This window comes from Cyanistes caeruleus, unplaced genomic scaffold, assembly GCF_971803275.1.
Source record: "Cyanistes caeruleus unplaced genomic scaffold, bCyaCae1.hap1.1 HAP1_SCAFFOLD_119, whole genome shotgun sequence".
Lineage (NCBI taxonomy): Eukaryota > Metazoa > Chordata > Aves > Passeriformes > Paridae > Cyanistes > Cyanistes caeruleus.
Genome location: NW_028255918.1, coordinates 410,275 through 422,549, shown reverse-complemented (window position 1 = coordinate 422,549; position 12,275 = coordinate 410,275).

The window sequence follows — 12,275 nt, the reverse complement described above, 5'->3', positions numbered from 1 at the left end:
TCCAAGCCAAGCCATTCTGTGCTGCTGTGCACCAGCAGAGCAGTGCTGGAATAATGCTGGGGTGATGATGCTGGCACCTGTGTTTCGGTAGTTGTGCCATTTAGCTGTTGGCCAAGAGAGGATTGATGGGCTGCACAGTGAAGTCTGCAGAGAACAGTGTGCTCAAGGAGAAACAGGAGAGGAACAGGGCTTCCAGCTCAGATAAATGCCAGCATTTTGCTGCCCATTTCTTGTTAAGAAATAAAGCAATGTTCTGAAGATCCCTTCAGTGTGGGCGCACTATTGGCTGTATCAGTGCTTGTGTTCTGTAAAACAGGTGAGCTGTTACAGCTTCTTGCCCCATTTACCACTGGATAAAACCCAAATACTGCATTGCTCCATGTCTCCTTTCTTCCAAGTAAAGGCAGATTTTCTTCATTCTTCAGTGGGACATATTCATCTGTTGACAAGCAAATTCTTCTTGCCACTCACACAATGTTGATTTGCTCTAATCCGATTATAATTAAGACCGTAATTTATCAGAGTATAATTAAGACCATATAATTAATTGTAATTAAGGCTGATGGATTGTGAGGCAAAGTGTTGCATCATTTTCCCTGGAGAGAGTTTTTCTCTAATTCAATGACATTTGAAGACAGGTGTAGCCTACCATACTTCTGGCATACTAGAAATGAAAAAACAGCCATGGAAACAGGCTGTTCTATCCTTTCCTCCTCCTCCCTGAAGTCTGAGCTCTTCAGCTGCCTCACAAACATTGTTTTAATTCACACAGGTATCCATCAGGACAGTGGCTGTGAAGCTTGGAGCAATGTAGGTTTAGAGCAGCAAAAATAATAATCCATTTCCCAGGTTAAGCCAAGAATTTCCCAAATAACTCTAGCTATCCTCAGGGATGTTTCCAAAAGTATCATAGTAAATGTTGGGAGCGGGGAGAGAGAATGTGAACAAAATTAAAAATACAGCTTTCTGAGATCTTTTTATTCCTATAAAAACAGAGTCAAAATTGTTTATAGATAGAACATTAACCAAGAAGTGAATAAGAGATTGTCAAAATAATAGCTTAGGAAACAAAAATATCTAAATAAAAATAAGTTAACATGTGGATTTATAAGAAAACAATCATACTAAGGAAAAAAAACCCCTACCAAATCTAAAAACAATAAGTCTGCCTCATCTGTCTCAATATTAAAAAAAAAATAAAAAAATAAAAAAAAATTGAAAATAATCAGATCCTCATGACCATTACTATATACAGGACCCTCCAGGTAATGGGAATAAGCAAAGGAACTTTTGGACATTTTTTTTCTCCTTGGGCTGGGGGAGCTGTCACAGGGAAGGGAGGGTCAGGGGTGGCAGTGGCTGCTCAGAGATGGGTTTGGCCCGTGTCCCTGGAAGGAGCCACTGCCCAAGCAGCTCTTCTGTCCCCCGGGCTCTGCTCTCAGCTTTCTGGGCTCTGTTGGGGGGCACAGCCTGTGCCAAGGGGTGGCAAGGTGCCTGCAGGCCCCAGCTCTGGGGGAAACAGAGAACGTCCTGGCCGTATCCAGCGTGCTGCCAGCTCAGCAGTGGAGCACAGCACAGGCTCACGCTGCCCATTGCTCTCACAGATGCAGCCGGCACCACAAGACATGCTCAGAAGATCTGGGAGAGCATGAGAAGAGTTTTCTACCAGGGAACACATGGCTTGATTAAGTTAATGGCCACTGTGGCTGGTGGAGCACTTTTCCTGCTGATGTGCTATGCTGGAATCTGGTATTGCTGGAAGAGAAAAGGGTGAGTGTTTTGCTGATCTCGGCCTCAAACAGCTTCTTGAAAGGCTGCTCATAGTCGGGAAACATTCCCAGTGAGTCTGCTGAGGACCTGTAGATAGTCAGTGGTTGTCCAAATAACTCTGCCAGGAGTTCTGCTGCTGCCCAGGCCTTTCATTGGCCTCTTAATTGCTGGGCCTTGTCCTGGGGAGCCCGCTGGGGCTGCAGCCAGTGCTGGCTCCCACTGAGGCTGCCTGGCCAAGAGCAGCCCCAGGAGCAGCGGGCAGAGGCAAAGCAAGGTGGGCAGGAGAAAGAGCGGGGACGAGATTGCCCTTGAAAGGCAGAGGCGCTCTGGGGCCCGCTCCTGGCCAGGGACCCTGCCCAGAGCCATCCCCTGCTCGCCGGGGCCTTGAGGGGCAGCTGTCCAGCTGGGCCAAGCTGTGCCAGCAGCTCCAGCCGTGCTGGGGAGCCTTGGCCGCTCTGGGCCCTGCTGTGCAGGAGGGTCCCTGCGTGCCAGCGGCAGCTGGGGGCCTCAGCCACCTCCTCTCTCCACAGGAGCACCTCTGCACCTTCAGAACAGCAGCCAAAGACTTTAATCACCGAGAAGCTGACCTGTCATCCCCACTCTTCACCTCTGTCTCCCTCTGCTCTGCTGCGGCTCCATCCCCATCTTGAGGGCGTCCCAAGACCCACACGTGCAAAGTGAGACCCTCTGCCCCTGAGCCCCCTGGCCCTGGTACCTGGCCAGGACTGAAATTGGGCAGCCCCTGTCCACCAGAGCAGGGCTTGGCCCATGGTTTTTGTTCCAATAAAGAGATGGAGATTTCATCTCAGTGTCTGGCTGGTACCACCAGCAAAGCCCTCATGGCACCAGCCCTGGCTGAGCTCCATGTCCAGGAGCAGCCAGGTGTGCCCACAGTGTGGGCAGGCAGGAGCCAGGCAGGGGCTGCCATGACCAGTGGTGGGGCCACGAGGGGCTGGGGGAGCCCATGCTGAGCGTCCCTGGGCTGTGAGGGCACATTTCCTTCAGTGGCATCACCTGGGCCTGCACCTCATGAGGCACCCAGGGCTAATTTGGGCTCTCTGCTAAGGTGTGCAGGGATCCCCCATGAGGTGTGCAGCGGGGTTAAATTGAGAGGGTTTTTTCCTCTTCTCAGCACAGCAAAGGGGACACTCTTGGCTGAGGTTTTGCAGAGCTGGGAGGAAGCCTCTTGCGAGCCCTTGGGCCCAGCCTGTGGGCACAGCGGGCAGGCAGAGCCCATCCCTTGAGGCCAGTCCGGGCTGCTTGGGCCGGGCCGGGCCGGGCCAGGTGAGGGCCCCGGCAGGGAAGGGCCGTGGCCGTGGGCTCTGATGAGGCTGCCGAGCTTCACCCTGGCCCTTTGCTGCAGCCAAACACACATTTACAGCCACAGCCATTCTCTGGGGCACAGGAGGCACCCGGGGCTGGAACTGAGGCCATGGCTCCTCACCCTGAAGGGAGGCTGGCTCTCTTGGTTTGGAGGGCACAGCTTAGATCTCAGTTCCCTTTGTAAACCTGCTGGGGAAGTGTGGAAGGGCAGAGAGTTCCAACCCTTCTCATTGGGAAGTGTGGCTGATGCTGTGGGGTTTTTCAATTTTTTGCCCTCTGAATTTGTGTCCTGGCAGAGGGTTAAGTTTGCTTGCTCTCACAAAGGCCCTTTTCTTCTTGGTGCTCAGTGGGACTGCAGTGCAGCCGGGGTTGAAGGAGGATCTGCGGCCGCTTGGGCCATGATTGTGGGACACCATGTGGGACCTGCTACTTTTGGCTGTGATTTGTGGTGCTGCTGGTTCAGGCCTTTTACAGTAACTGACTTCAGTTCCTTCATCTTGTCACCAAAGGTTGGGAATAAATCTCCTGAACACCCCTGTAGTATTAAGAGGCAGGCATTGCTTTCTTGAAGTGCTGTATGCACAGGCCATGGGGATCACAGGGCCTTCTTGGTGGGGTCTTCAGGGAGCCTGGTGGTCATTGAGGGAGGAAGCTGATTCTACTGGAAAAAAGAGGGTTTTCCATGTGTGGAAAAGAATAACCTCTCACTTCCCCATTGTAAGAGACGGTCCGAAGATTCCCTCATCTGTCTCACAACCGTCTCAAGGACAGAGACTGAGACCCTGAATATCACAAGGGACTTGCTTTGGGGTATTGGGCCTAGCTGAGATGGATGTTTGCTCAGTGATTGTTTGTAGGTGGTTGCACGGTACACTGCTCTCGTTCCTGCTGGTGAGCAGAGGCTTGGTAACCTGCGTAACGGGTTTTCCACGACTCATGGCTCTCATTCCTGCTGGTGAGTAGAGGCTTGTGCCTGGTACCCGGTGCAATAGGTTTTCCACAACACCTTGTCCTTGTTCCTGCTGGTGAGCAAAGACTTGCAAGACATGGATCGCTCTGTACCCTACACCTGCTCCCTGCGCAATGGAATTTCATCACAATGATCATCAATCTCCTCTGGTTTTGGCCCTGCACCCCTCGCTTTGCAAAAGACTATAAAATTATACCCCAAACTTACCTTCCTTTGAGATCTCCCCAATGGACAGAAGACTCTGCGTCGTTGGATGGCTGAGTGGACTTCAACATTGGTAGCTATAATCCCCTTACTCTCTTTTCCTTATGCTTTGCTTTCTCTTTTCTTTCCCTCTATCGCATATTAGTGCTGATGAGCACTCAATAAACTGTGTTTTCTTGTTTAAGTCCTTGGTTTGCTGATAATCTTTTGTACTCTAAGACCGGCTAAAAGAACCACATCACGAATCCCACCTTGCGGATCGTGACGCCCATCCCTTTCTGTACAAAGTTATACAGGCAAGTGCATTCAAATATCTCTTTCTGCATTGTCAGCATATTTTTCTTTCGATATCTATCTGTCTGTCTATCTATCTATCTATCTATCTATCTATCTATCTATCTATCTATCTACCTACCTACCTTACTAATCTATTTCTATGCATGAGGTTTTGTTACTTTATAAATTATGACACTTCTATTGAGAGCTGGAAAATGATACCATCCATGTTTGATATAGCAAAGCTTGGCTTTAGGAGCACACATGAACTGTGATTTCTTTCTTGCTAGACATATGCTGGCTTGTTTAGATTGACTTTGAACTGATAGCCTGCAAAGCTGGAAAATGTCTGGTGGCCATTGCTGTGGTATCCTTAAAAATCCTTTTTTCATTTTTATTTTTTTCTTTTGTGCTGGTTGGTAAATACCTTTCTTCCTTAAGCTGTGTGCTGGCAATATTGGAGGTAGAAAATAACATAATACTGCATTTTTTGGATACTTGATAGCTGTCCTGTGAAATTTTATTGTAGTATGTTCTGTCTAATACCCACTCAGAATTAAATCAGCTGGTCAGCTACTGAGCACAACTTACTGCACAGCTGCAGCTCAAGTTTCCACAGTGCAAGTGGCTTTTTCTTCCTCTGCATATGTATCAAACACAATCAAATGCAAGGCTGCTGACAGAGGAAAGAGCCTTGTTTAGTGGAGCTGTTAGCGTTCAGGAACACACATAACCACGAATGGTTATATGAAGGTGCTTTATTTAAAGAGCTCTGGGTGTCAGGGGTACACATACCCAAATCTGACCCAACTTGGTTTTGAGTTGAACATATTTTATACTCTATCATTATGCAACTTACATATTAATTATTAAACTTACATTGTTCTATTGTATGCATTGTTTTTACCCAAGCATGAATTTCTCGTAATCCCCCCTTAGCCCCCTAACATGGTTCCCCATGTTCTCTAAACAATAATTATATCTAATCACATCTAACAATTGTATCATTTATCATAGACTGACTACACAAGTGCAGCTTGACCTGGTCTTTAGCAAGCACAAGGCCTAACGTTTCCAGGGCCTGCTTTTCCCAGGGCTTTCCAAACCTAACTTTCTTTCTAAGTCCCTGAATTTTCTAAGATTTTAAGGCCTTTTACTATCAGAGCCAGGACTTTGGGAAGGTGGTAGCTGTTAGATCAACACCCAGCAAACTGCCTAAATTCCTTTTTGTGACTGCTGTCTGGTGACTTTGGCCTGGCTTCTTGAGGAGGTTCAATTTTCATTTAGAAATGGCACGAGAACACTCCGTGTGCTCCCGTGGAGCCAGGGCTGTCCCAGGACACATGGAGCTGGGACAAAGGGCACATTGATTTTCATCTCAAGAAGCCACCTGAGCTCCTCATGGCAGCAACCCCACGCACTGCTAATGGATCCATTACAATTAACTCAGCACACAGCTTGGAACTTGAAGCTCTGACATACGGAGCTTGTTCAGTTCTGCCATGGAGGAATGGAGTTTGGAAACAAAGAGGTTTAGCAAGGAGATCCACGCACAGCTAAACTCTTTGTACTCTAGCGAAGGAAGTCTTAGGATGTAAACCCTCACCCATCCTCTGGTTTTACCCCTCCAATGAGCCAAATTCTTGGTCTTCATTCCTGTGTCAGTAGGAAAATATGACAGGGAAGTGGAGATCCTCCTTGGCTTCTTCAGCTGGCCAGCTTGTAACCTCATCCTCTGCCACAAACAGGAACAGACAAACTGGGATTTTGTTATGAAACCTACTTGGTGTTTGATTTTACCCAGAAGTAACTGAGATTCACTGGAATATTTACAAGCCATAAATGATGGATTTTTTGTGGTTGCTAGAATCTTTCAGATTTTACAACTTTCCTGCTGCACGAGAACCTGGCACTTGCAGAACTCTTGCCCCATGCACTTCTCTAGTGCTTCTTGCAGAGAAGTGCTTTGGGATTAATCAGGACGAGTGCCACGTTCACGTGTGGTTTATGGAGCCCACAGGACAGGGAATTGTCTTTGCTGAGGGCACTGGCTGTCATTCCAACACCTGCATCACTTTTTCTACAGTAATCCTTGTGAGAAAGGTTGTTCTTTGCCATAGAGATTTTTAGTCCGCATTTTTTATCTCAAACAGCCAAAAGTTTTCCATCTCACAGGTTTCTGATGCTGATTTTTCCATTCCAGTCTGTTGTTGGCCTTGTCAGGAAAATTCATCTACAAACACCAGAGGTTTATGTCTAAAAAGGAGACAGAGGAGTCCTTTTACTTGATTTGAATAAAGGGAGAGGCCATGGGCCATTCTCCTGGGGTCTCTCAAATTTTTGGAGGACACAGCCTCCTTTTTATCCGAATTTCCCAGCCACGTCCCTGTCTCTTTCCCCATTAGCTGAGGTACTTGAGAGGTCCAGACTCCCCGGAGTGCCCGATACCTAAGATTCCCCTCTAATGTATAACCCTCCTTCTTCATTTTTAATTCTTATTGAATTTATGGTTTTCCCCCATTGTTTCTTTCATCTTTCAGTATCAAATTTCATTTATCAGCAAACTTATAGTTTGTTTGTAAAGGCAAATATCTTTTTTCCATTCATCAATCAGAGGAATCCTTCCCATTGTTTCTTTTATCTCTCAGTGCTAGTTTTATTTACCAGCAGACCCACAGCTTGTTTTTAAAGACAAATCTCTCATTCCTCTCAACCTCTCTTTTTAAAAAAAATTTCTTACTAATTGTCTTTACAAACTTTAGTTATCATTGACTTTATTTCCTATTCCTCGATTTTTTTTTTGTTTTGCAATTATTTGCAGTGACATCAATTTCTGTCCTTTTGTAGCTATTCCTGGATTAGTAGCTATGGCTACTACCTGCATCCTCTTTATCAAATGTTGCAGAAATTGTACTAAGCAAGGGATCATACATGCTAAAAAGATTAGAGTTGCTACAGCACAAGAAAAGCATTTGTTAAACCCACAGTTTACCAGATAACCACGAAAACATATCTTATTCTCATTCTTTCCATGTTTGGACTGATACATGAGTTAACTTTCCCATTGCTTTTGTAATTTGTTTCACCACCTTTTAACTATCATTTAATTTGCCACACTCTCCCTTCTTCTGCTGACAGCGTTTGCATTTCTAAGCTCTCACACGAGGCTTCTACCTGCAGTTCCATTTAAATCTGTTTTGTTGGATCTGGACCAGAACCCATTACAAAGGATTTGAGTTTTGTTTCAGTGTTGCTACTTCTACTGATCATCACGGACAACACGTGTCCTGCTTGTGGAATTGTTTTGGGGGCAGCTTAAAAATAAGGGCTCCAAAAAACCTTCTCTTTCCCCTCTGCTTTATAGCCTTCAAAAGCTTTTTGGTAATTATGGAAGGAACACCTTGCTTAGCTGCTGGTAGTGAACTTAACAAACATTTGATTCTATTTGCCTTGATATCTGAAACAATTATAAGGAGGGAAGTTGGGGGTCTAACACTCTGAACCTAAAGTCTGGTCAGAAATGCTTTTTCCCACGTATGTGCTTCTTGTTCTATTTAGACAATAAATGCTTTTTTTCAGAAGAATGAAGCTACCATGGACTTCCTTCTTCATCTCAAAATCTTGTTTATTATTGACTTAACTCACTGGTTAGGTTTGACTGGGCTGGCCACCCACAGCCAGTCTTCAGATCTTCCTGGCCTTCCACAGACTTCACAATTTTTCAGGTAAAAGGATTTGCTACTTCTTCTCTTATGGTTAAAAATTACTTTTCTACTTTTGGTTTCAACTTCAACTGGCTGACAATATCAAGGTAAGATTATTAAGGCAGACATTTTAATGGTGTAATTTAATTTCCTAACTTAACTTTTACTTTCATGTTGTCTTTACACGACCTGTAGAGGTGAGTGAAGGCACAGAAAGAGCTTTAACATAAAGAAAACAATGACAGTGAGGATTGGCCTCTAATGACTGGAGATTTGAGAGAAGGGATGCCCACACAAACTATTTCAGCAGCCAGGCTGTGGGAGGCACACGGGGCTTCCCCTGATGTTGATGGCCTGGCTACTGCTCCAGTCCCCTCTTGTGGAGCATCAGTGGCAGCCTGCCGAGCTTCTCCTCTAGCTGAGATGTCTGAATTTCTGGGGCCTTAGAGACCTTGACTCGAGAGGGATGGCTCTACCCGTGTTCAGCTCTCCTGACGGCTGTTTCTGTGCTCAGCAACACTTGCACAGGTCTACACTACTTTGCTGCTGCTGCTGCTGCTTCTCTCTACTCCTTCACTAGGACTCAATCTCCTGGCTGGATGTTGTGAACAGCAAAGTCTAAAGGCAGGCTCTGTGCTAGCTGAGCTTCTTGTCAAAGAGCTTTTACAAGAGACACTATCCAGGCTACATATTGTTTCCAATAGATATCCTTTATCCCTACCCTGAGGTAATTCTCAAGGCTGAGGATTACCAGGATAAGGAATTCTAAACATCAGTTCAAAGGGAGATAATTGAGTATCCCCACTGGGTCTGGCCCTTCTTCTTGCCCAAGCCAGTGGCAAGAGCTGGCATCTTAGTTTCTATCACCAGCTTCAGAAGGTGTTTCTTTATTTCCCCATTCATCTTTTCATCTCAGCCAGAACTCTGGGGGTGCCAGGGGCTATGGAGGTTCCATTGGATCCGTAAAGCAGTCAAAACTCTGAGACATAAACTTTGAAGAATTTAAGATTTTAGAGAAGCTGAGGCCTTAATTAGAAAGAAGCCTTGCTAAATCTAAATAAAATAAATAGATGGGCCTTGCTAAAATTAAAGGGAGCTAGAGAAACTTTGCTAAAATTAGAGGTTAATCATTGGCTAATAACTAATTGTCTGTCAACTCTATGCTTGTTCAGCTGGGCTTATAATGAGAAGCAATGAATCTGGTAAGGAACTTGAAGAACAGAAGAGAATTGCAAATCAGAAACTCCTGGAAGACATGAAACTAGGAGCCCAGCCAAGGGTCCATTTGTCACTTTGCATTGAAAAGGTAGAAAGGTCAGAAGGAGGAAGAGCCATATCCCTTCCCTCCCTTCTCTCACCCCTCCTCATAAAAGGACCACCAACTCATTTCAAGGAACAAACTACGCATGCTTAATTGCTTTTTTCCTAATTAGCATAGGAAGCAGAGTGTGGGTGGCAAGGGGGTTATGAATATGCATTAGTGTTCCATATTTCTGGAAATAAAAAGCCTGTATTCACGAGTATTCAGGGCCATGTGTATTAAGGGGTGATCTGACACATCGGCCCAGCGCTGCTAATAATCATACACTTTTTAACCCTAAACCAGTTCAAGAGTCTTTGTCTGTCTCAGTTGGATAGTGATACTAGATCATATCCATATTTTAGTAAATCAGTCTTAGAATGCAGCCAAAAATTGCATGTGGAAAAAGGAAAAGAACTTGTGGGTTTGGGAAGATGAGGATGGATTTTGTTAACAGCACATTGGAAACAGCACCAAGAGAAGGAACAATTGTTTTTGGAATGCTCCCATGTGAAGGTACAGCAGGTTTTAGTCTTGAGCTCAGGTTTATTTGTGCAAGTGAAACAACAAAAACAACAATGATGATGATGATAATGATAGTAATAATGATATTAATAGTAATAATTATAATAATGATAATAATAATAATCAATAATATATATTTATATCCAAAATTAAAAATTGATAATGTGAAATAATGTTGACAATACTAATTTGTGAGCTTTGGTTGCTCACTGTAACACTAAATACCCTACAAAAAAGGACTAGCAAAGACCCAAATGTCAATGGTAAACTTTGTGAATTGTATACACGGAATAAAGGAGGAAGGGGTGAAGTTGGCTGTTTTTATATGGCTTGCTGATGCTGTGATGTGGAATGCTTTGTCTGTTCCTGGGAAAAATACAGAGATTAAAACTGCTGGGTTTTTCATGTACCACACTATCCACAAATGGCAGGATTGGTTCCATGGCTGGAGAGGCTGTTAAAAGAGCAGCTGATAAAACGAGGAGATGGGAACCTGTCCCGGTGGAGAACCCATCTCCCAGATGGGCTCCATGCCCTTAACAATGGGCCCACTGGGAAATGGAAACCCCTGGGTGTGCACAGCTGCACCCAATTTGCAAACACAGCCATGGACAGTGAGACTTGGGCTGCCTGGGAAATTGTTCTGGCTGTGATGGCCCCTGCCAGGGCCACCCCAGAGGCTGCAGGGCTGGACCTTCATGCACTGGAATTCATTAGGAGAAATCAGAAGCAAATGAGAGTTTACAATACAGGAATAAGAATTCAGATTCCTCCAGGACACTTTGGTTTGATAACTGCTCATTGGAGCTTGGCCTTGCAAAGGGTTCATGTCACGGGAGGAGGAATTGATGCAGATTATCAAGGAGAAATTGGAGTAAGTCTGTTAAACAATAGTGAACAAGATTTGATTGTTCAACCCCATGACAAGGTAGAAGAAATATTGATATCGCAATTGAAAAAATAATTGTGAAGAAAGAATATCCACTTCAAATTGCCTCCATTTGTGGATAAAAGGAGTTTGGACCCAGCAGTCCTAATAAAGGAGCCAGAGTGTGGGTCCAGAGGCCAAATGGCCCTCCCGAGCCAGCTGAAGGAACAGCTCTGGGCAAAGGCAACACTGTTTGAATCCTGAGACCTGAGCAGGAACAATGGGAATATGTCCCTGCAGCCAAGTGTTCTCTGCCAGAACAAGTCGATGGGATGGGATATTGTTTTACAGACCCTGCCAGACCAAATCTCCCTGTTTGCCCCAACGGCCCCTTTGGAAAATGGTCAGATCCACGGGGCTCCATGTGAAGGCTGATGTGACCCTGAGGGACTTCCACACCAATTCCAGACAGGAGCCTGGCTGTCCCTCAGGGACTGGGACCCGGCACCTCTCCAGCCGAAGGGAAAAGGACCCCAGCAAGCCTTGTTAGCCACAGACAGCGCGGTAAAGCTGAACAGCAAAGGACCTTGGGGACATTATTCTGGAATTCAAAAGGTGCCAGCTCCATGGACAACAGAATTATTGTTCCTAACGTGAATGAGGGTGAGGAAAAGGAATGAGTAAGCTTGTGATGGTAAAGCACAGAAATCCTTTCACATTGTGGCCTCCAGCTAGAACAGGGCTTGGTTTCTCCTGAAGGGAAATCTCAGTCAATCCTGTAAAACTGATAATTGCATTCCTGTGTTCCACAGCACAGTTTTCTCTGAGTGTCCCTGCACTGGATCTGTTACGAGTCAGAGCCCATTGACAGAGTTTTGGCCACCCCACAGGGTGAGCCCTCCGAGGGAACCCCATTCCTCCCAACCTGAGCTGAGAACATACCCAGCAATTAGTTACATTGAGTATTTTGGCTACTTTGATCTTTAAATTTTCAAAATAATTTTGATTACTAATGCCTTGATTAAACTTCAGAGGTGTTTCTGGCAAACAAAGATCCTGGCTGACTCTCAAGATACAACTTACAGGTGTTGGGGGTTAGGTGTCCTTTATTTTCTATTTAGTTCTGGCTTGCCTGTGGAATTTTTACTCATGACTTGCAGGGAAAACTTAACTGCGGGTACCTGGTGCGTGCTTGAGGAAAAACAAAGAGTTTGGCTGGGCCCAAGGGGGGAAGGGGGCAGGAAAAGGGGAGGGTGGGGACAGTTTGGTGGCTTCTTCAGCTTCGGAGAAGAACACTTTGGGTGCAGAGCTGTTGTGGTGGGGAGAAGGGAATTT